The sequence below is a fragment of the Diospyros lotus genome, chromosome 12, assembly GCF_014633365.1.
Source record: "Diospyros lotus cultivar Yz01 chromosome 12, ASM1463336v1, whole genome shotgun sequence".
In the NCBI taxonomy this organism is placed as follows: Eukaryota; Viridiplantae; Streptophyta; class Magnoliopsida; order Ericales; family Ebenaceae; genus Diospyros; species Diospyros lotus.
Window position 1 is genome coordinate 25,957,637 of NC_068349.1, and position 24,491 is coordinate 25,982,127.

The window sequence follows — 24,491 nt, forward strand, 5'->3', positions numbered from 1 at the left end:
AAAGGATTAATTATATGTGCTTGACAGCGCACTATATTGATAATAATTGGACATTGAAGAAAAAAAAATTAAATTTTTGTCTAATATATAGTCACAAGGGTCATGCTATTGCCATGGCAATTGAGAAGTGTCTAATGGGGTGAAAACTTGATAGAGTTTTGACTTTGATTGTAGATAATGCTAGTTCAAATGATGTTGTTGTGGGTAACTTCAGGAAAAAAAAAATGGCAAAATGGGATGCTAGCATTATGAGTGACCATTATTTACATATTAGGTGTGTGGCTCATATAATAAATTTGGCTGTACAACATAGGTTGAAAGAGCTAGATGAATCAACAACAAGAGTTAGGGATGCAGTAAGATATATTAGACAATCTCCAGCAAGACTAAGAAAATTCAAAGAATGTGTGGAAGTGGAAAAAATAGAATCTAAGGGCCTATTGTCGTTGGATGTTGCAACTAGATGGAATTCCACATACTTGATGTTAAAGACTGCTCAAAAGTTTGAGAGGGTTTTTGAGAGATTTGATGAGGAAGAGCCATGTTTTATGCTTGATCTAGGTACAAGTAGTTGGAATAATGACCTGCAACAGGTTATTACTATTGATGGGAGACCCAAGCCAGAGGATTGGACGAGGGTCAGAATGTTTATTAGAGTGTTGCAACAATTTTATGAGCTTACTTTGTGGGTTTCGAGTACTTCATAGGTCACATCCAACACTTTTTTCCATGAGATTAGTATTGTTCATTGTCTTTTACATGAGTGGCAGGAGGGTGACGATCTTGAGTTGAGTGAGATGGCAGAAAAAATGAAAGAAAAGTTTGATAAATATTAGAGGGATCCAGAAAAAATAAATCACCTGCTTTACATTGTTGTGGTGCTTGATCCTAGGCCCAAGTTAGAGTTTATGGAGTATTGACTGCACTCTCACCCTATAATTAAAACACAATAAAACTTTTATATTTTTTTTATTTTGATGAGAGGTTTACACTCATCAGTGTACGAGTGCAGTTGCAGTCCAAATTTAAATTTGTATTTTCTAGATGAGTCCAGATCGTCCACTGAGAGATTTATTTGTGGAAAAAGAAAAAGAATTTCACACACACGCACAAGCATTTGAATGAATTGGCAACAAGATTTTTTAAATAACAGATACTAGGAAATAAAGCAAGGCAGAAGTTGAAATAAATGCTGAATGTGAGAATATGAAATTGGATAGTGTTGTTGTCAAAATACAACAATTAAAATTTGTGATGTGGGGTCCACTTGAGCACGGTGTCGGGTGAAGTTAGGTTGCCGTAAGAGATGTTGCTTCAAGGGAGATTGCCGTTAGAATGCTCGCCACAAGGATTTGCTGTTAGTTCTCGCCACTAGCTTTTGCCACTAGCTCTCGCCACACGGTCTTGCCACTAGCTCTCGCCACAAGGTCTTGCCACTAGCTCTCGCCACACGGTCTTGCCACTAGCTCTCGCCACAAGGTCTTGCAAGTAGCTCTCGACACAAGGTCTTGCCACTAGCTCTCGCCACAAGGTCTTACCACTAGCTCTCGCCGCTAACTCTTGCCACAAGGTCTCGCCACTAGCTCTTACCACTAGCTCTCGCCACAAGGTCTTGCCCCTAGCTCTCGCCACGAGGTCTTGCCACTAGCTTTCGCCGCTAGCTCACGCCATGAGGTCTTACCACTAACTCTCGCCGCTAGGTTCGCCGCAAGACTTTTCCCTCACCGCTAGGTTCGCCGCAAGGATTCGGCCCTGTTAATGCTGAGAAAATGGGTTAGAAGGCTCACGAGAATCTTCCCCGCGAAGACCCTCCGATGCCAAAGTCAGTCCCGAATACCGATGAATATTCCTGAAAAAATAGTAAAAGTGTATTCAAAGTGTCCAGATTTTACCGAAATTGGAAGTCCTCATTAATGTCCTGTAGCTAGGTATTTATAGGGCACGATTCTCAAGGGTGGCTGGTGTCGACACGTGGCGGTTGCTGAATGGGTTAGAGCCAAACCAAAAAAGTGGGGGAGCTCGCTACAATTTAGCCGCGGGCAGCTGGGCCTCGCGGCAGCGTGCCTTGCGGCCAACACTGCCGCAAGGCAGCAGCTCCTTGCGACAAACAGCTGCGAGGCTGCACCTCGCGGCATGCAGCTGTGAGGCTGCTGTGCCTCGCGGCGTGCAGTCGCGAGGCCGCTGTTCCTCACGGCGTGTAGCCGCGAGGCTGTGCAAGCCTCATGCAGCCGTGAGGTTGCACCTCGCGGCTGCTGCTCCTTGCGGCTGCGAGGTAGCCGCAAATCAACCAGCTGGCGGCAATTGTTGCCGCCAGCTTTCTTCAAATTTTCTTTCTTTTTTGATTTTTATCCCATCTTTTTTTATGGTACCACAATTGCCCCCTACTCTTTTGTTTTGTCTTTAAACGAAATTGAAGAGTAAAAAAAATATTTAGTCAAGGAGTCGGGTCTAGCACCTTAACTCAACCAAAGATTCTATGATGCCCAAGGATCTAACACCAGCCAAGGGCTTTAGGTACCAGATTATCTCTAGGAAGCCATACCCTTGATAAGTAGATTCCACTACGGAATTCTTGTCGGGTGTCCGAGCTTGCCGGGAGGTCTAAGCGTCGGATCAACTAAGGAGTCGGGTCTAGCTCGGGAGCATAGCACCGGACTCAGTCGATGGATCCCGACGAGCCTACGGGCACAGTCTCCGGAACATCCGACGATCCTATGATGGGTTGTAGTGCTCTGGCTATTATGTTCTCCATGTCCGTCTTTCGGGGCTAGCCTATTTCAGGGAATTTGGGTTTGGCCAGTGATCCAGCACAGGATTTCTACCAGACATCCGAGTTTGCCTGGAGATCTAGGCACCGGATCAACCAAGGAGTCGGGTCTAGCCAAAAAGGCATAGCAGCGAACTCAAACGAGGGATCCGGGTGAGTTTGCAGGCATAGGCATCGGATATCCTGGTAATCCCGGGCTGACTCGTGGTCATAGGCACCAGATTACAACTAGATGACTCAACTCCGATAAGCGGGGTCATGGCAGAGTTATCATAGGGTTGTTGTCTTTCCATGCCTTCCTTGGGCCAGTCTACCTTAGGGGATCTGGGTTTGGCCAGTGGCCCGGCACGAGATTCCTACCAGACATCCGAGTTTGCTGGGAGACTTAGGCGCCAGATCAACTAAGGAGTCAAGTTTAGCCAAAAAGGCATAGCACCGAACTCAAACAAGGGATCCGGGTGAGTCTGCGAGCATAGGCATCGGATCCTCTAGTGATCCCGGGCCAGCTCGTGGTCATCGGCACCAGATTGCCACTAGGCGACTTGACCTTCGGGAGCGGTCTTATGCTGGAGCTATCAGGTGATCACTTCACTTCTTTTCTGCCTTCCTAAGGCCAGTCTACCTCAGGGAATCTGGGTTTAGCCAGTGGTCCAGCACGGGATTCCTACCAAACATCTAAGTTTGCCGGGAGACCTAGGCACTAGATCAACCAAGGAGCCGGGTCTAGCCAAAAAGGCATAGCACCAAACTCAAACGAGGGATCCGGGTGAGTTTGCGGGCATAGGCGTCGGATGTTCTGGTAATCCCAGGCCATCCCGTGGTCATCGACACCAGATTGCAGCTAGGCAACTTGACCTATTGGAAGCGAGTTGTGCTTGAGCCGCTATACCTATAAGACACATACAAATAATCTGGGCTCCTGCAGATTTTGCGTGGTTCGGCTTATAGTTTTGCCTACTCCACGGGAATACATGGGATATATTCTTTTATTTATCGGGGGATGTTATTACAATGGAAAATTTAAAGATAATTCCGTCCTTTAACCGGGTCGAGGAACGCTTCTGACGATAGGCTTGACTCTATGTCTCATGCTTCGTCCCTTCCCTTGGGGCTAAAGCCAGGAAGTACCTCTGAGGTGCACGATGTTCCGATCTTTTCCTATCGCCTCACTTTGTGGTGTTGGTAGTGTGCACCTGTTGGTGTCTACCATCTTCTGGATTTTGTAAGGTCCTTCGCACTTCGGGCTAGGTTTCCCTTCCTCTTCTATTACCTTCCCCTGCGTCCAAAATTTTTATTTGGGTGACAAATTGTTCTGCTCGGTCGAACAACTCAGTCACTGAATTTGGCTCGGAGAAGACTAAGGATCTTCTAAGCGAGGCATAGGTAGTTCCATTTAGCAGGGCTGACGCTGCTAATCCGATTGGGAGATCCCTTACTTCCTGCGTCGCAACTCTAAATCGCTCGATGTATTGCTTTAGGGATTCATTCGACTTCTGCTGTAAACTCATTAGATATATTGCACTCTTCTTCTCTGGAAGATAGACGGAGAATGCATCTAGAAATTCTTTCTTCAACTGTTCGAATGATCGTATATGTTCTGCCGGTAATTCAGTGAACCACTGCTGAGCTTGTCCTGCCAGGGAGAGTGGGAAAGCCCTGCACCTAGTGACCTCATTCCATCCATTTAACACGGCCACTGCGACAAAATGTTGTAAGTGTTTCTCGGGGTCCTCCCTAAAAGTAAAGCAAGATCGCTACGGGGCAAGCAGCGTAGTTCAAAAATTTTGAACCTTACCCCGATCCCGGCAATTGGATCAACGTCGTAATCAAATCATTCACAAACAAATAAATAAATCTAACCTTTAGATTATCGAATCGTTTGCAGATTTGAGTCGTCCAAGCGTCCGGCCTCTAACTCGTGATACGCGGCACGCGTCCGTTGGCAAGGAGAGCGGAATAGGAGTGCTAGCTCCCTCTCCTTTACGCGGCTTATGTATGGACGGAAAAAGAACGCCCTCGTTTCGTATTGATGCCAAAAGAAACGAAAAGAGTGAACGTCAATACATTTTTCAACTCTTGAAAAACGACACCAAAAACTCTCCTTTTTTTTTCTTATATATTGGGCAACCCATAAAGGGATATTTATAGTGAAATATCCTAGGGTTTCTAAAACCCTAATGGATTGGGCTAACCCATTAATTCTAATTTAATTAGAATATTAAGTGGGCTTATTCTAGTCCAACTAGAAATATAATTAAATGGCCCAAATCATTTTATAGGTTTAAATAAAATATTTTGGCCCAAATCTAATTCAAGCCCAAATATAATATTTAATATTTAGCCCAAATCTAATTTGGTCCAAATATAATATTTAATATTTAGCCCAAATCTAATTTGGTCCAAATATAATATTTATTTTAATATTTGGCCCAAATCCAATTTAGTCCAAATATTAACTTAAGCCCAAATATATTTTATTTCCTATTTGCCACTCCAACAAATAGAAAATTATTAAATTAGAAACTCCTTCCTAATTTAATTAATTGTCATTTTAGGAAACTCTTTCCATTATGACGACTCCTCGTCATATCGACGTCATTACGTCTGTTTGTTCTTTTTCCATAAGAATCTACGACAGCACAACTTCTTGCTGAAGTGTCCCACTTAACCATACGTCAACTCTCTTGGTTTAAGTCAGGGACCGTGCCTATTGCGTATGACTCATTAGGCTTCCGAATATGTTGGCAATGTGTGGGTACAAACACATAAGACAAGATTGGCCTCTAGCAAGGCGTCATGCCTACCCAATTATTCAGAAGGATTCATAATCCGCAAATAACCTTTCACGAGCATGGTTACCGTGTAATTCGATCCTCTCATCAATGTATCTTATGTGATCTCAAGTATGGCGATGTGTTGCTTGATAACGATCACATGAGTTTTCTTCGGTCTTCCGGATATCTTCACTTAATAGAAAGTAAATCAATAACTCCTTATTGATCTCTTTTACCATGGCCATGGATTTAAAGTGAATATCCACTGAAGGCGCCTTAGATACATCATCATCTATCAAGGGACAGACGAGTTCCATCTTAGCTATGCACCCATCTCCATAAGCCTCACGATATACCCAACGATTGCCCACGTGCAGTTTTTGTCTAGGCCCATCAAAACGATGTCAAAGCATACCGGTCTTCTTATGAGATGACCGTGACAACCTCAGGTCCAAGGATTAGTTACACCCATCTCATATGAGAATTCCATCAACATATAACCAAAATGGATTCTCATGGCGAGTCATGTCCAGTGACACGTTCTCCAACATTGGTCACCTATGTACTTGTCTAGGCATCCCCATGCCTATGGGTGTGAGACCCCCATTGCTATCACATAGCAAAAACATAGCACATACAAGTCTTACCGCAATTGTCAATGTCCATTCTTGACATTGCTACGACTTGGGACGTTTAATGATGTCTAGAAACTGTGATGCATCATCTCACATCTTTATAGATTAATCACAGTATACATCATATGGACTTCTATCTAGTTTCATTCGATTATTACAATAATAACAAGAAACTAATAGAATGACTTCTTGTGAATTTGAACAACTCCTTATTCAAATAATAAACATGATTACAATTGTCAGCGTACAACATGCCCAATCTGATTGGGTCTAGAACACCTACACTAACATTCTCCCACTTGCACTAGAGCCAATCACTCATGTATCTTATACCTGATGATCGAACATGACTTTCATGTTTCTCCTGGAACAGAGCTTTACTCAAGGGATCTACGACATTGTCATCCGTCGACACTTTCTCTATATATGTCACCTCAGTTGATAATCTCCATTATCATATGGTGATGTCGCAATATAAATTTGGTTCGTTGATGAGACCAAGGTTCTTTCGCTTATGCGGTGGCTCCATTATTGTCCCAATAACTGTTATTGGATCAATAATGCGGGACTCCACTTTAAGTTCATCAATGAACTTACGGATCCATACAACCTCCTTAACTGCTTCGAAGGTTGTTATGTATTCGACTTCAGTTGTTGAATCTGCCATTATCTCTTCTTGGAACTCTTCCAACTCATGGCCCAGCCATATAGGCATAATATGAATTTCGACTGTACATGATTTAAAATCATCATAGTCGAATTGGAAACTGGCATCCATGAACCCCTTCATGGTATGCTCTCATTCTCCATATGACAAAAACATCTCTTTAGTGCTTCACAAGTACTTAAGAATGTTTTTCACAACAATCTAGTGTTTCTCACCTAGATTAGCTTGATATCTACTACATATGCTCAAAGTATATGCGATATTAGGCCTCATACATAACATGGCATACATGATCGAGCCAATAACCAAGGCATATTGTGCTCAACTCATCCTATCTCTCTCATCTTGTGTCTTCAAACACATAACCTTGGAGAGATGTATTCCATGTGACATGGGAAGACTTCTCCTCCTAGAATCTTCCATGCTAAACCTCTTTAGCACCCTGTCAATGTACGCACTATGGGAGAGTGCTAGCAACTTCCTAGATCTATCTCTATAGATCCTTATTCCCAGAATATAGGCTGCTTCTCCCAAATCCTTCATGGAGAAAATATTTTGAAAGCCATATTTTAACTAATTGCATCATGGGAACTTCATTCCCTATGAGCAATATATTGTCCACATATAGGACTAAAAGGACCACCACGCTCCCACTAACCTTCTTGTAAACACAAGGATCAACTTCCCTTTTGTGAAAAATCAAACTTTTGATCTTTTCATCAAAACATTGATTCTAACTCCGGGATGCTTGCCTTAGTCCATAAATGGACATTTGCAAATTGCAAATCTTATTTTCATGTTTATGAGTAACAAAACCGTCAGGCTGTGTCATATACACATCCTCGACCAGGTTTCCTTTAAGGAAAGCTGTTTTGTCATCCATCTTCCATAACCCAGAGTCAATGTCAGACATTGCCTCATCATAGGTAGTAGGATCATCGTTCTCAGCTAGAAGCACATCTCCATGTGCCGAGATGAGAAATCCATATCTCTCTTGCTCGCGACGAACCCTCATCGACCTACGAGGTTCTTGTGTCGAAGGTTAGGGAGTTGACACAACTTCTTGTGTCTGATCTTTCTCGGGTTCTTGGAGGGGAGTTGTAACACCCCGTCTCGCCCGGCGTGTCACTATAAGGGTATTCCCGGAATTTCTTTTTTTTTTTTCTCTTTAAGTTAAACACGCGCGGTATTTCAAGAACAATCTTCACATGCAGAAACAAAACCCCGCGAACCCCAGTCTTGCCCGTTTAACTATCAAGATCAATAATCTTAAACTAAACGAGTCTTAATACAACGCAGCGGATACACTAATACCAAAACACCATAGTTCTTACATGGTATTTCCATAGCAAAATATTTAATACAGATCAAATGATAAAATCGCTATTATACAACTGTTCATTTACGACCTGAAACACATACTAAAGCCTCCAAACGTTACAACGACTAACAAACTAAGCACCATTGGTCCTCAACCGGCCACATCCTTGTCTTCGCAGCAGTCCCTGGCTGGAACATTAAACGTTCCAGGGGCATGGCCCAGGTTAGATGATAAACATCTAAGTGATGGTATAGAAACATATTTTACAATGAATGAGAGACACACGAGCATGGCATATTCAGACAAGCGGCAACATGCAAAACATGTCTAACTTGAGAAACTCCCCTGACACACTTAATCCCTCGAATGCCCCACTGTAACACCCGTTCACCTGGTCTAATGTTAATCCCTCGAGTGCACCGTCGTGACACCCGTTCACCTGGTTTAACATTGTTCCCTCGAGTGCCCCAGTGTGACACCCATTCACCTGGATTAACATTGTCCCTTTCTCAAGTAGACCCCAACCCGTCCAACACAGAAAATAACATTGACACGAATATCAATACCCCGATGATATGAAAATCACATGCCATGCACCGACTCTTTTGTAAGTAAAAATAGTTGATGTAATATATCACATGTACAATATGCAAATGATGACATAAATACATAAATGAAATGCTTTCGCAGTACAACCCAAGTTCCGGAGGGTAAAACCGCTCACTAGAACTGGTCTCATTTGCGTGTAACCTAAGTTCGGGAGGGTAACACCGCCCACCTGAACCCACTACACACCTTCCAACATGTTTTCAAGATAAGGTAAAGATAGGATCAGACCACTCACCTCGAACGTATTCGGATCGCCTCGATCCTCGTGCACGGCCTCGATTTACGTGTCAAACCCCAAATACTTGAACTTGTGCTCAACCTCAAGCCAAGATACTTCCTAAATATCATATTTAATTAAGGAAGCATTAAAATCTATTTTCCTCAATTTTTCCATAATTTCCTCTATTTTCTCCCAATTTTCACCTCAATAATTCCAAAATAATTATTTCTTCAACTATTTTCCAAAATATTTCAACACAATAATTCCTAGAATAATTAAAGATAAATATTGGAATTAAAATTACCAAAATATCCCTTCGCACGCGCTCTCACGCGCCTAGCGCGTGGCTGCGCGTGAAAGCTGGCGCGTGCAGCCACGCTCATCGTCTTCTTCCTTAAGACCGGCCGGTGACGACCCCTCCGATGACCGATCTGAGCATACCCCCTTCAAGCCTTCGATGAGTCGATCCCATTGGCACCATTTTTAGGCCGAAAGGCCACCGGAAAATGCCCCTAACGGGCAGTTGCAGGTGGCGGAAGGCGGTCCGCCACCCATCCTCGGCCGAGCTTCGATCGGCCTCTACACTACCCCAAAATACTTCAAAACACTCCCATTTTCTTCTCCTTGTTGCAAGGATCATAAACCCCTTAATCACTTTCCCAAATACTTCCGAAAACGCATTCGATTTGAGCTCCAAAAGTCAAAACCCTCGGCCTCAATTTATAATAAAAATCCGATCCTTTTTCCGGCCAATCAACGGCCAAGCTTGGTCCCCAAGTGTTCTCCTGGCCGTATACAACCTTCCCCAAGCAAGCCTCGGTCGTCCCATCACCGGAAACGGCCTCCACGTGCGGTGGCAGTGCGGCGGCCGAAATCCCTTCGCGTTCACACTATGCCATTTTCCATTTTTTGCATTTTGACCCCTGTTTTCTTCAAATGACAATTCTGCCCTTTTTACAACTCCCCTGATAAATCCAAATATACCTCTAAGTCCCACAAGTTTAGTACATCTCATTTGACCCTCAAGACTCCTGAAAGATTATCGTTTTGACCTCCTTTGGGCAAAATTAGAAAACTGCACTTAGGCCCGATTGGTCAAATTGACCTTAAATCCATTTGATTCAACCCGAAATCGCTTAAGGGTTGTTCTACATATTAAATACTAGTCATTGACGTGCTCCGTTGATCTTCTGGACGTTTCCTACATCGATTCGGTTTTTTCAGCCCGGTCGACAGCTGTACCGAAAACTGTTCCCAATCCCACTTCTTTCATCACTAAAAATCATAATTCGAATCACTTGTCGATACTGTACAATTTTCTTTAGCTATCTAAGATCCGGGTTACTCCCTCCGACTGATTTAATCACCTAAGACTGCGTTAGTGTGTCATATAGCCTTATTCTTTCGATAATTCTAGTTATACCCTTCATTAAATATCATTTATACTCTTAATAATTTCCCGAATATTATAGGAGTATTTGTTTATGGTTCGCCTCGAATCTTATTTGAGCTTAACATTCCTCCCACTAGCCACAGCATCTAAGAATTTCTTCTCAAGGAATACCACATGCTTAGCAACAAAACACCTTTTGTTCATATGGGTGGTAAAAGTAATATCCATTTGGATATCCAACAAACAAACATCTCATTGATTTGGGTTTTAACTTATTATTGTCAACACGCTTGACATAAGCTTCACAACCCCAAATCTTAAGGAAAGATAGATTTAGCTTCTTTCATTTCCATATCTCATATGGAGTCTGAGTAACTGACTTACTTAGAACCCTGTTCAAAACAAAGATCATGGTGAGGAGTGCGTATTCCCAAAATGAAATAGGGAGTTCAATGCGTCTCATTATGGACCAGACCATGTCCAACAAGGTCCTATTCCTCCTTTCAGACACACCGTTCATCACTGGTGTTCCAAGTGGAGTCCATTGTAAGAGAATCCCATTCTGCTTCAGATGATCTAGAAACTCACTATTCAAGTATTCATCATCTCGATCTGATCGAAGTACTTTGATACTTTTCTCAGTTTGTTTCTCTACTTCAAATATGAATTCTTTGAACTTTTCAAAAGCCTCAGATTTGTGTCTCATAAGATACACATAACCAAAACATGATCTATCATCAGTAAAGGTTATGAAGTAGACATATCCACCTCTAGCTTGGGTGGACATGGGTCCACACACATCAATGTGCACAAACCCTAGCACTTATGTAGCCTCCATTTACTTTAAAAAGAGACTTAGTCATCTGACCAAGTAAACAAGATTCGCAAGCACCATATGATTCATAATCAGATGTGCTAATTTATCCATCTTTATGCAAGTTGAATATGCAAGTCTCATTTATATGGCTAATACGACAATGCCATAAATAAGTGCTATTTAAATCACCTGATTTAAGTCGCTTAATATTTATGTTATTTATAGGAGTATCAACATCAAGGACATACAAACCATTACGTACTATTGTTTTACCATAAAATAACTCATTTTTATAAAATGAACAACTATTGTCTTTAAATAAAAATGAATATCCATCATTGTCAAACAAGAATTAGAAATTATATTCCTAGTCAAACTAGAATTGTAGTAACAGTTATGTAACTCCAATACAAGCCCTATGGGCAATGTTAATAAATAGGTCCCTACAATTAATGGAACAACTTTTGATCCATTTACCACGTGTACGTACACTTCTCCTATTATTAATCTCCTCGTACTCCTAAGCCCATACACGAAAGTGTAAATATGAGCACTAGATCCAGTATCTAATACCCATGTGGACTAATCAGAAGTAGATAGATTAATTCCAATAACATAAATACCTGAAATGCCTTGAGTAGAACTCTTCTTACTCTACACTTTTCGATTTATCACAGTAGAGATAGATTGCATCCTCTTTGCCCTTTGGGTTTTAGTCTTCTGGACACTTCCAGATTGTGTTATGGAAGAACTTTTCTTCCTTTTGGCTTTCTTACTCTTGGGCTTGCCCCTGTGCGCCTTGGGCCCTTCAACTAAGAGAACACTTCCCTTGACCTATAATCAATTTTAGGCTTGGTCCCCTTAAGTATGGACAACCACTCTCCAAGAGTCTTTTCCATAGCCGATAGGGAGGGATTGTAGCACCAAATCTAGGGTAAGTTTCAGCATCCATACCCAAGTTCAACTCTAGTAACCTATTGATAAAACGTATCATCTCCATGACATACTTCTCAATAGATGATCCTTGAGCCTAGCCATGATCTCATAGGCATCATAACTCTTATGTTGCGACCAAGACGATATACCAAGCGATGATTATATCACCCTTGTGCATCTCCCAGGCCTAATGTGCTACTATTTCCTTAATTGGATGCTTCATAAGAAGAGATCTCTCTATCGCATAGAGAATCTTTATCATGTGTGAGGACTATCCTCAAGATAATCTCCCAATCATAGAAATTAGTCCCGTTGAAGGTATTATTGCCCTCGAGTATCGATCTTATTGATATGTTTCCAGACATTCTGGATCAACAACTAAATAGAGATATTATTATAATCATATTGAATTACGAAATCATAAATTGCAAGAAGTAACATTTTATGATTGCTCCCACTATTTTCTACGAGTTTGCCACCCTCAAGACATAACTCGGGAAATCCCGTTGGAAGATTTCCTTGTGGGCTAGGATCCCATCTCCCCTCGCACAACCTTGAGTGACTCAACAAATTGTGCTAGAATCGATTAGGTAGGTACTTGCTACCAATTGCATCTACATGCAACTCTTAGATTCATTGGGTTGACAACTCCTTGGCAAGCACATCTTATGTGACTCCCAATCTTTGTCTCTATACTTAGTAAGGCCTTGAGTGACTCAACAAACCCCACCTTTCTAGTTAAGTCGGACCCATCATTCAGGGACATCTCATGGCTCATGAAACATAGGAATCATAGGTGACACATGACCTTGAGTGACTCAACAAATCAAGTGCCAGCTAGAAACCTAATGCTTCATAATTATGGAAGGCAAGTTGGCTTAATATTAATGAGGGATTTATTATTTATTTATTTAGGTCTCATCACATGCAATTAATCAAATTAATAATGCATAATAAACGACTCAAACCGGTGTATGGTATGGATAACTACGGCTAGTCCCTGGCCAGCGATTGTCGAACCACTCCAGAATTAGAGATCTATGTATCTCTTCTCTAGTTTGCAGCAAAGTGCACCCTAGGTCATCTCTCACAAGGAGCCTCACTTTCCTCTACGAACAAGAAGAACCAATACAACCAACAGTTTGTTTGGGGGGGGGGGGGTTTGACAGAAAACTAATTAACAAAACAGAAAGACAAGGATGGATGAAAAATCAGTACAAGAAATGCAACCGGCTGTGTATTTGTCCCCTCTATGAAATCTTCCTCGTCCAACCTATAAATCTTAGCTTGTTAGATGTTTTAATCTCTGGATATCAAACTTAAGGCATCCCCAACAATCGTCCAAGGATTAGAATGATTGGAATAACAAAATGAATACAAAAACCTCTTATAAACAAAATGCAACCATTCACTCTCTATTCAACCTATCCGAACCTATGCAAGAACAACTGTTCAAGCACATAATATTCATTTCCGAGATGTTATACCAACCGGCTATAACATTCTGTTCTCTTAAGCATTTAACAGAAAATGAAACCATGCAAATTCACACAAACCTGCCATGAACTCCATGCATTCACAAATCTGCTCAAACTAAACCAAATGGAAATGAATAAGAAACAAACAAGAAACCAGGTTTTTGTAGCTCGTCCGGGACTCAGATTCCACATGGATTCAAGATATACATCCGGTTACAAATGCTCTAGCCTATCATTACAGCAAGGAAGACAAAATGGAATAAAATGAAGAAAACAGAAAAAATGCTACAACCACCAAAAACGGCCAGAGAATCCTCTCTCTTTTCTCTCCCCTCCCTCTGAATATGAGTGCTAAGAGGCCTCAAATACATGGCTAAGAAATGAAGAGCTAGGAAGGCTAGGGTTGGGCCTAGCCCAACAGAAAATAAGTGAGCCCAAAAACAGCAAAATTGAGCAGCCCAAGTCTGCTCCTTGAAAGTGAGCCCAAGCTCCTTTAGTTGAGCCACTTCTCTAGTCCATCCAACATTCCCTAAAGCCTGGATCCATAGAAGTAAGATAGAAAATAGTGTAAGGATGATTTGAAGCATAATAAAATAGAAACAATGAAATATCAGCAAAAATTACTTCAAATGGCCTAATAAGACTGAGGTGAAATGCCAAAATATAGTATAAATATGCATGCTATCAGTCCCCTCGAGCCATAGAAGGGAAGCTAGCGGGTCAAACCTAGGTGAAGAATCACCTCTTGCTTCATAAGCACATTCTTCAAGCCTTCGTTGGTCTTCAAATCTTGTCTTCAAATTAGCTCCATCTCTTGCTCTTCATACAAACTACAACTATTAATACTCTATTCTATTCTATTACATAGAATCAAAAACCCCGAGTTACATTCGGGGGGAGTGAAATGAGAAGAGAATGTACATCAGAGTATAAGAGAGGCAGGACACGCAAGCCCTATTTCAAAAACCAAATTTACAAGCATTCATTCCCAACATAAAATAAATGGTCGACTCGATCCATACCATACACCCATGCAATCAATCTAATTGATTCATTCACAATTATGTTAATTAATTGTCGCATCTATTTCAATCTTAATGAAACACTTTCAATAAATTGAAAATTTGTATAATTTTGGAAAAACAAAATTGTTTTAATTGTGTTGGGCTTGGGCTCTATCCATTAGTCTAACTAACAAGGCTCAACAGGCCTTGGATCAACCAATGTATGTCAAACATACACTAGCAGCCCATAATTAATAAATAATCCAATTAACGGCCCTGACCCATTTTTAATCACGGCCCATAGGTGTCATACACTTATGGATTGGATAAAAATAATAAAAAAATAGCCAAACAATTTGGTCAGGACCCACGTAAGGGAACGGAACTCACTGGGCCACCGAAGGGTCAGCTCGGGTGCTTCACATGGACCTCGGGGAAGGGTCAAACCGAAGCCCGAGGGTAGGAAGGACCAGGAGGCGGCCGGGCAACATGTCACACATGCTGCCAGGACAAAAGGGCCATTGGACGCTCCAGGGGCGCGCCTGGGCTGTGCGGGCCGCTGGGGGTGAGGAGGCCACGGGCTGCTTGCAGGTCGAACCCGCGGGCCGCACTCGGGTTACGGGTTGCGCCCGCGCCCGGTCGTGCCTTGCGCGCGTGCGGGCCGCCTTGCAGTGCCTGCGCGCGCGCACGGTCGCGCCTGGCTGCGCTCCAGCGCGGGCGGTCGGGCCTGGCCGGGCCCTGCACGCGCCCAGGCTGCCCCAGGCCGTGCCCAGCGCGTGCAGGCCATGCTCGGCCGCGTCTTTGGATGCCCTGGTGCATCCGTATGCACCCCGAACCCCATTTTTTGCTTTTTCGTGTCATACACGAACTTTTGCCCTTTCACCAAAAACGTTTTGCAACCAAAAAAAATACAAATGCAACAATTATTTAATTATTTCACAAATAACAACATAACCGTATTCGCACGTAAGGAATTGAAATATTTCGACGATGGCTCTGATACCACTGAAAGTAAAGCAAGATCACTACGGGGCAAGCAGCGTAGTTCAAAAATTTTGAACCTTACCCCGATCTCGGCGATTGGATCAACGTCGAAATCAAATCATTCACAAACAAATAAATAAATCTAACCTTTAGATTATCAAGTCGTTTGTGGATTTGTTTCTTTATTGCTTATTACTTGTTGAGTCTTGCGACTCACCTTGTATTCCTCACCATTCCAGGTACTAGAGATAAAACACCTGAGGTTGGTCCTAGCAGTAGTATTGGGGGACGCTAGTTTTTTTTTCTGTGTACGCAGAACCTGCTCACACCATGAGATTCTGGTGTTATGGTTTTTAGTTCATAGTTGACTTTCTTTCCTTATGTTGAGGGATATGTTATTCAGTTGCCAATATTGGCCGAGATGTTATGTTGAGCTTATAGACTTAAGGAGACTTATGTTACTTCTTTACGTTATCTCTCCGTTATGATAGTTTGTTTCTAATTCTTCATTTTTATTATTTCTTTTAGTTTTAATTTCGTCAACGTAGCATCTTTTCCTTGGCTATAAGGGAGGGTGCTACATTTGTTGGTATCAAAGCAAAGGTTGAGTCAGAGTCTCCCGTACACACATAGGATGTTGGGTAGAGTTAGGATTTGAGTCTAATAGTTGGGTAGTCTAAGCCCAAGTAGATATTATTTTCTGATCCTTCGTGGTGATACAGGAAGATGAGTGGCAGAAGAGGACGACCTAGCACCCGCAGTCAGGCTAGAGCAGCTCGTGAGGAGATTCCTGAGCAGACACCTGAGGCGCCTATAGAGAACACCAGAGATGAATATCGATCAGAGATGGCCGAGTTGAGGAGTATGCTGACAGGGTTGATGCAAGTGGTGAATACAATAGCCACTAACCAGGTTAAGCAAAGGTCTCAAGAAGCAAGCGGTGCTGGAAGTGCTCCACCAGTCATTCCAGTGGCACCCGTTGCCCCAGTTGTTGCAGACCCCGGGACGCAATTGTTGAAGCACTTCATGGCATTTCGACCCCCTGAGTTTTGTGGTGGTGTAGATGCAGTTGCTGCAGAGGATTGGATGCTAGCTATCGAGAAGCACCATCGCTCCATTGGGTGCTTGGATGACCGTCGGGTAAGGCTCAGCACATTCTTGCTTCGAGGAGATGCTGAGAGATGGTGGGAGACTGCCCGCCAGAGATATGGGGGGAGAGAGCCTACATGGGCTGAGTTCCAGGAGGCATTTTATATAGCTTACTGTCCGAGATGGGTTCGAGAGCAGAAAGTTTACGACTTCATAGAGTTGGTGCAAGGGAGCAAGACTGTGGCGCAGTACGAGGCAGAGTTTACGGCCCTATCCAGGTATGTTACGGACTTGGTTTCCACCGAGGAGAAGAAAATTGCTAAATTTCAGAGAGGACTACGTCCAGACATCCGTCATGCCTATGGAGGAGTCTAGTGCAATGACTACGCAGTAGCTGTTCAGCGAGCCTATGCTATTGAAAGAGACCGCAATGAATGGAGGGTGATACAATCAAACAAGAAAGGAGCTAGTTCATCTCAAGTAAGCAAGAAGAGGAAGTGGGCGGCCGGGCCAGGTCGCGATGAAGGAAATGAGCCTTTGTGTCGCAAGTGTGGGAGATGGCATCGAGGACAGTGCATGGCGAGACAGGAGGTATGCTACCAGTGTGGGCAGGCAGGCCACAAAAAGAGAGATTGCCCAGGGAATCAAATAGCACCACCAGCAACACCAGTACCCCCATCCCAGGAGGTTACTTGCTTCAAATGTGGACAGTGAGGGCATAAGGCAAACATTTGTACACGTCCACCGCAGCATCGAGGGCAGCGCAATGGAGGTCAGGGACAGAGAGGTAATCAGAGGCCACCAGCAAGAGATCCAGTGGCAATCTAGGCACCAGCGCCACCACTTCCAGCAACTCAGCAGGCACTAGTGGCAGACAGACCCCAAACCTAGGGCAGAGTTTACGCCCTCACTACAGCAGAGGCCGAGCAGGGCAGTGGGACCATCCAAGGTATTCTATCACTTTATGATCATGACGTGCGAGTATTTTCGATACGGGTTCTACTCATTCATTTATTGCTCCGCATGCTATGTGTTACATACCTCATTCTTGTACCCCATTGCCATATCAATTGCTTGTGTCTACGCCTGGGGATAGAGTCTTGGTGGGAATCGAAATATTTGAAAATTATGAGATTGGGGTGCATGATAGGAAGTTGTTAGCCGATTTGATTATCCTTGCCATTAGCGACTTTGATTTGATTCTCGGTATGGACTGGTTATCCCGACATTATGCCAAGGTCGACTGTCGTAAGAAGATCATCTCTTTTGAGATTCCTCAGCAACCGATCATTATCTACAGAGGCGTCAAGCCTGTATCTTCTATTCCCATGATTTCTATGATAAAAGCGGAGAAACTATTATGAGAAGGTTGTGAAGCCTATCTAGCCTTTGTGACTACTGACGAGGTGAGCAGGAAGGAGTTGTCTGAAGTACCAGTTGTGCGTGACTTCTCAGATGTCCTCCCTGATAATCTACAAGGTTTTCCTCCCTGACGAGACGTGGAGTTTTCTATAGAGTTCCTGTCAGGCACCCAGCTTATATCGAAGGCACCGTATCGCATGGCACCAAATGAGCTTAAGGAGTTGAAGATCCAGTTGGAAGAGTTGATAGAGAAGGGCTTCATCTGACCCAGTTCTTCTCCATGGGGCGCACCATTTTTATTCGTGAGGAAGAAAGATGACTCGTTGAGATTATGTATCGACTACCAACAGTTGAATCAGGTGACTATCAAGAACAAGTATCCCTTACCCCGAGTTAATGACCTGCTAGATCAGTTGCGAGGAGCCAAGGTCTTTTCCAAGATAGACTTGAGATTGGGCTACCATTAGGTGCGGGTCAGAGAGGGAGATATTCAGAAGACAGCTTTAAGGACTCGTTATGTGCACTATGAGTTTGTGGTCATGCCTTTTGGTCTGACGAATGCTCCATCCATTTTCATGGACCTGATGAACCGAGTGCTCCATGAGTATTTAGATTCCTTCATTATCGTATTTATTGATGATATTCTAGTATACTCACCCAGTGTAGAGGAGCATCTCTCCTTGGTTTTGAGGAGGCTTAAAGATGAGCAGTTGTATGCAAAATTTAGCAAGTGCGAGTTCTGGCTAGACAAGATTGGATTCTTGGGTCACGTCATTTCTGGTGATGGTATCTCAGTAGACCCTGAGAAAACCAAGGCAGTTATTGAGTGGCCAAGGCCGACGACAGTAACGGAGATCCATAGTTTCTTGGGTCTTACCGGTTACTATAGGAGATTTTTTGAGGGTTTTGCCCATTTATCCTCCCCGATGATGAAGCTGACAAGGAAAGGAGTTAAGTTTGAGTGGAATGACTCATGTGAACGAGCTTTTCAGGAGTTAAAGATGAGGTTGACTACCGCGCCAGTCTTAGCTATTCCGAGGAGTGGGGAAAAATTCTCTATTTATAGTGACGCTTCTTATTCTGGGCTAGGTTGAGTGTTGATGCAAGATGGGAGAGTTAACGCTTACACGTCGAGAGAGTTGAAGAAACACGAGGCGAACTACCCCACTCACGACTTGGAACTAGCAGCAGTGGTTTTTGCTTTAAAGATTTAGCGACATTATCTGTACGGCGAGAAAGTGGAGATCTACACCGACCATAAGAGCTTACACTACTTATTATCGCAGAAGGAGTTGAATATGAGGCAGAGGAGGTGGATTGAATTCTTCAAGGACTTCGACTGCGAGATCTTATACCATCCGGGTAAAGCAAACGTGGTAGCTGACGCGTTGAGTAGACGAGGAGCTTCTATAGCAGCCTTGATGGTGCAGGAGTGGATATTGCTTGAGCAGTTGAGAGCTTTGTCTATTTCAGACCTAGAGGATCAAGCTATGGTGAGTTGTGCTTACATGAGAGTTCAGCCTGAGCTGTTCGACAGGATTAGAGCCCAACAGTTGGAGGATGAGCACTTAGCCTGAGTACTTGTAGACGTTGAGAGTCATACGTCCATGGGGTATTCTATTCGAGACGATGGTATTCTTCTTTCTCGTGGCCGTGTTTGCATTCCTACTAGTGAGGAGCTTAGGCGGGAGATCATGAGTGAGGCGCATAGGAGCCATTACACCATTCATCCCGGCGTATCCAAGATGTACCAAGATTTGAAGAGACAGTTCTGGTGGAATGGGATGAAGAGAGACGTGGCCAAGTTTGTGGCCCAGTGTTCTGTTTGTCAATAGGTAAAGGCCGAGCATCAGAGACCTGCAGGGTTATTGCTACCATTGTCAATCCCGGAGTGGAAATGGGATAGTGTGGCTATGGATTTTGTGATGGGATTGCCCAGGACGTTTAAAGGCTATGATGCTATATGGGTGATCGTGGATCGTTTGACCAAGTCAGCTCATTTCCTGCCAATCAAGAAGACGTATCCGATGAATAGACTGGCTAGGCTTTACATCGAGGAGATAGTGAGGTTACATGGAGTCCCTTCTAGCATTGTTTCAGATAGAGATCCCAGATTCACTTCACATTTTTGGGGGGCTTTGCAGAACACTTTGGGTACTTGTTTGAGATTCAGTACGGCATTTCATCCTCAGACAGATGGTCAGTCAGAGAGGACTATCAGGACCTTGGAGGACATGTTGAGAGCCTGTGTATTAGACTTCCATGGCAGTTGGGACGAGCACTTACCGTTGGTGGAATTTGCTTATAACAATAGTTTCCATTCGAGTATTGGCATGCCACCCTACGAAGCTTTGTATGGCCGACCATGTCATTCGCCTATTTGTTGGGAAGAGATCGGTGACCAAGCTTTGCTAGGGCCCGAGATTGTGGAGCAGACGACAGAGATGATCAAGCTTGTCAAATCCAGAATGAAGACAGCCCAAGACCGACAGAAGAGTTATGCGGACAAGAGGTGACGCGATCTAGAATTTCGAGGTTGGAGACCACGTTTGGTTGAGAGTCATGCCTATGAAGGGCGTGCGACGTTTTGGAGTGTCAGGAAAACTTAGCCCACGTTTCATTGGGCCATTCGAGATTCTGAGATGAGTTGGATCCTTAGCTTACGAGCTAGCTTTACCACCTCAGTTGAATCATGTTCATAACATATTTCATGTGTCGATGTTGAGGAAATACATGCCCGATACACAACATGTGATTGATTACCAGACGCTCGAGGTTGGAAAAGATGTGACCTATGAGGAGATGCCCGTCTCTATTTTTGAGCGCAAAGAAAAGATTCTGAGAAACCGAGTTATTCCTCTCGTGAAAGTGCACTGGCAACGACACTCTCGAGACGAGGCAACTTGGGAGCTAGAGGAAGAAATATGTCGCCGATACCCCTCTTTGTTTGAGTAATCAGGTACGAATTTGGGGATTAAATTCTTTTAAGGGGGGGAGTAATTGTAGTGACCCGTGTCAGGGCTTAAAAGATTTTAATAAATTATTTATTTTGAGACTTGGAGTTTTGGGAGCTAAAGTAATTTTATTGGGAGCTAAAGTAATTTTATCTATTTATTCATTCATTTATTTATTTTGACCAAGGAAATTATTTCATGTGAATTATCATTTAAAGGAGAGTATTATTAGTATTATTCAAAAATTATTATGAGAAAGGCAAATCAAGAAAATAATGAGCATAGGGTGCTGCTTTAAAAAGGGTAATTTGGGCAAATCCAATTTGGGCTAGGTTTAAAGGCTTTAAGCTTATATATATACATGCTACAGTGCCCTAGAGAGTTGCGCCGAGTTGCATTCTGGGCAAGCTGGGAGGCAGAGAGAAGGGAGAAAAGGCATAGGCACATAGCATTGAGGTAACTCTTGGTTTCTATTCCTTCTTTTCATTACAGAGATCTCCAACCCATTAAGAATAAAGCACTGGTCATGCTGGTTTCATTTACATATAGGTTTGCATTATATATAATAGAGGAGAGTGCAGAGACTTGGGATTTCAATTCATAACGTTAAGGTAAGTGCTTCTTCTTCTTGATTTTTGTTGGATATTCAAGTTTCAGCCATAAGATAACCCTTCAAGCAAATTTTTAGTGATATTTCAGTTTCTTGTTCGTTCATATGTATATATATATATACGCTCATATATAATTATTACAGTGAGATCCTTTTAGTGATCTATCTTTGATTTTCCAAGTTTAATTCCATTTCAATGGGAATTTGATCTTCCCATGCTCTCTTGCAGAATGGTTTAGCCTTAGGATGATTTGTTTGGGTTATATATATATATATATATAGTTAAGTTGCAGAAAGTATATATATATACGTATATCATGTTGCAGAGGATGGAGGGACCTTGAATTTGAGTTCTTAACTCAATTTGATCCTTTCTATTTGAGATGTATCATGTTTCCAATTATTCTTCTTTGAATCAACTAGTTTAACTAATTTATTTATTTATTTTGTTTAATTATTCCTTCTTAATAAGTCTTTAAAAAATTAATTTAAAATTCTTATTAATGAAGCTTAATGAGTTTTAATGAACACTTATACCTCATAAATCATTCTTAAGCGTGTTTTATACATCTAGCTTATCCTTAATGTCATAAGACTTGAGATGTATTATTTATCATTGAGTTTTAATTAAAATAAATATTATTGTATCCATTACTCCATATTAATTCTTAAGAGATTTAATATTAGTTGCCTCAACATAATTTATCAAACATTCAAAGTTTTAATGTTCTAAAATCCTTAAGACTTGCAATTGGAGTTTAATAATGCTTTCCAAGTTCAATGAGTGCTAAGCTAATTGCCTTGGTTGAAGAGTAGTAATTAAATTGAGTTAAGAGTTAGAGGCTCAATATTCTTATAATCATTCCAAGGTACCAAGTCTCTAATACATTGAGAATTAAGACACATGCATTGCATGAGATTATATGAGTTTATGTGCATTCATGATTGAGTGAGCATTGAGCATGAGATTACTTGGAGCACTTCATATTGTGTGTTAGCACGTACTTGATGCATCATGCATTGATAGGCGACCTAGTCCGCAATGGGATCCATTGAGCTTGTTTTTTAGATTATCAACTACCGGTAGTTAGGGGCATGTACGGCCCTAGCGAGTTATTTTATTTTTGCTTCTAGCTTATGGAGCAGGGGTTTCGACCCTAGTGTATTTATATGTGCTTATTGTGATATTTTACTCTTGAGTAATGAAATGGTTTTGATGAATGTCTATATGAAAATCAATATATGAAAATCAATCTATATGGATTTTGTGAATGAGAAAATGAATTTTTAATATATGAGTTTTGAAGCAAGGTATGAAAACCTATAGAAGAAATTTTGAGTAAGGTTAAGGTGATTTGTTTCAAATATATACTTTTGATAATCTCAACTTGTTTTAAAGATAATCAAAATGAGTTTTTAAAGAATCGAATAAGGTTGTTTTGAAAATTCAAGTTTTTCTAAAGAATAGTCGACTATCAGGATTATTCTGTTGACTATGTTTCAAAATAGTCGACTGTTTTTAATGTTCTGTCGACTATTTAAGCATCTGTCGACTATTTTAGCATCTGTCGACTATCGAGTAAAAATAGTCGACTATGCCTTTTGATCTGTCGACTATTTTTGTTCATGAAATTCAAAAATTTCTTCTCATTTCAGCTTCTGTCGACTATTCAAGTATGTCTGTCGACTATTGAATTTTTGTATTAAAAATAGTCGACTATCAGTATATGTCTGTCGACTATTCTTAGTTTTACTTGTAAAAATAGTTGACTAATCTTTTCTTCTGTCGACTATTATGTTTCACAGATTTTATAACGGCGAGTTTTTCAACTCCAACGGTCACAAAAACGGCTAGTTTCTTCTTCAAGGAGAGGCTAATGGACTGAAATGAGATGATCTAGCAATTGCAAACAATTTTATTCGAGCTTACAGTGTTTGGGCTTTCATTGTTTTATTTTTCTCTCCAAGGCTTGGCTATTCTATCATTGTAAATTTATTGTTAAGCCTTGTTTTTCATTGTGAGAGAACTTGTAACTAAGAGTGTTAACTCTTAGCTTATCTCTTTCATTTGTATTGTTTCTATTTTCCTAGCTTGTGTAGCTAGAGGGCCCATTAAATTGGGAGGTTGTATTTCCTAGCTTGTGTAGCTAGAGGACCTACTTGTGTAAGTAGGAGGTTTTAGTGAATTGGTTTAAAATCCTTAGTGGGAGCTAAGGTAGTGGATTAGGCTTGGTTTAAGCCGAACCACTATAAATCCTTTGTGTCTTTTATTCTCCTTGCTTTACATTTGTCATTTCATATGTTCTATATTTTAAATCACTAAAACCTCAATTGGGTTAGAAAGTTTTTCAAGTTTTATCAAGATTTTTTTAAATATCCAATTCACCCCCCCTCTTGGTGTGTGCCATAGCATCTCCCATTCTAACATATTGTTCATTGTTGCAGGTTCCAGCCACAGGTAGGTATGAGATTTGTTTCTCGGCCTTGTGCCATTAAATGTGTTGCATTAAGCTATGTGGACCTCAGTGCCAATATTTGCATTCCTGCATGAGTTATATGTTTAATTAAACCTGCATGTCAATCAAGGAATTGAGTTTATTTCAATATGCCCCTCAATTGAGTATTTATATCATTAGGTCCACGACTAACCAACCTCTATATTGAGTGAGTTAGATATTCCTCATTTTGAGATGAGTTGGTCGAGTCAAGTTCGAGACTTTCCTTGATTCCGTATTATTGTTTCTTCATTGCATATTACTTGCTGAGTCTTGCGACTCACCTTGTATTCCTCACCATTCTAGGTACTAGAGATAAAACACCTGAGGTTGGTCCTAGCAGTAGCAGTGGGGGACGCTAGTTTTTTTTTCTGTG

General features: G+C 41.8%; 1 protein-coding gene across 3 annotated transcripts in view; it reads left to right on the top strand.

The window, feature by feature from the left end:
• Window positions 1-21,374: 21,374 nt before the first annotated feature.
• LOC127787241 (3-oxoacyl-[acyl-carrier-protein] synthase I, chloroplastic-like) overlaps window positions 21,375-24,491 on the top strand; it is a 38,222-nt gene continuing 35,105 nt past the window's right edge. For all 3 annotated transcript variants that reach the window (XM_052315189.1, XM_052315193.1, XM_052315192.1), the window contains exons 1-2: window positions 21,375-21,466; window positions 21,560-21,621. The gene's annotated coding sequence lies outside the window, so the exon portion shown is untranslated. The remainder of the gene's footprint in view (window positions 21,467-21,559; window positions 21,622-24,491) is intronic.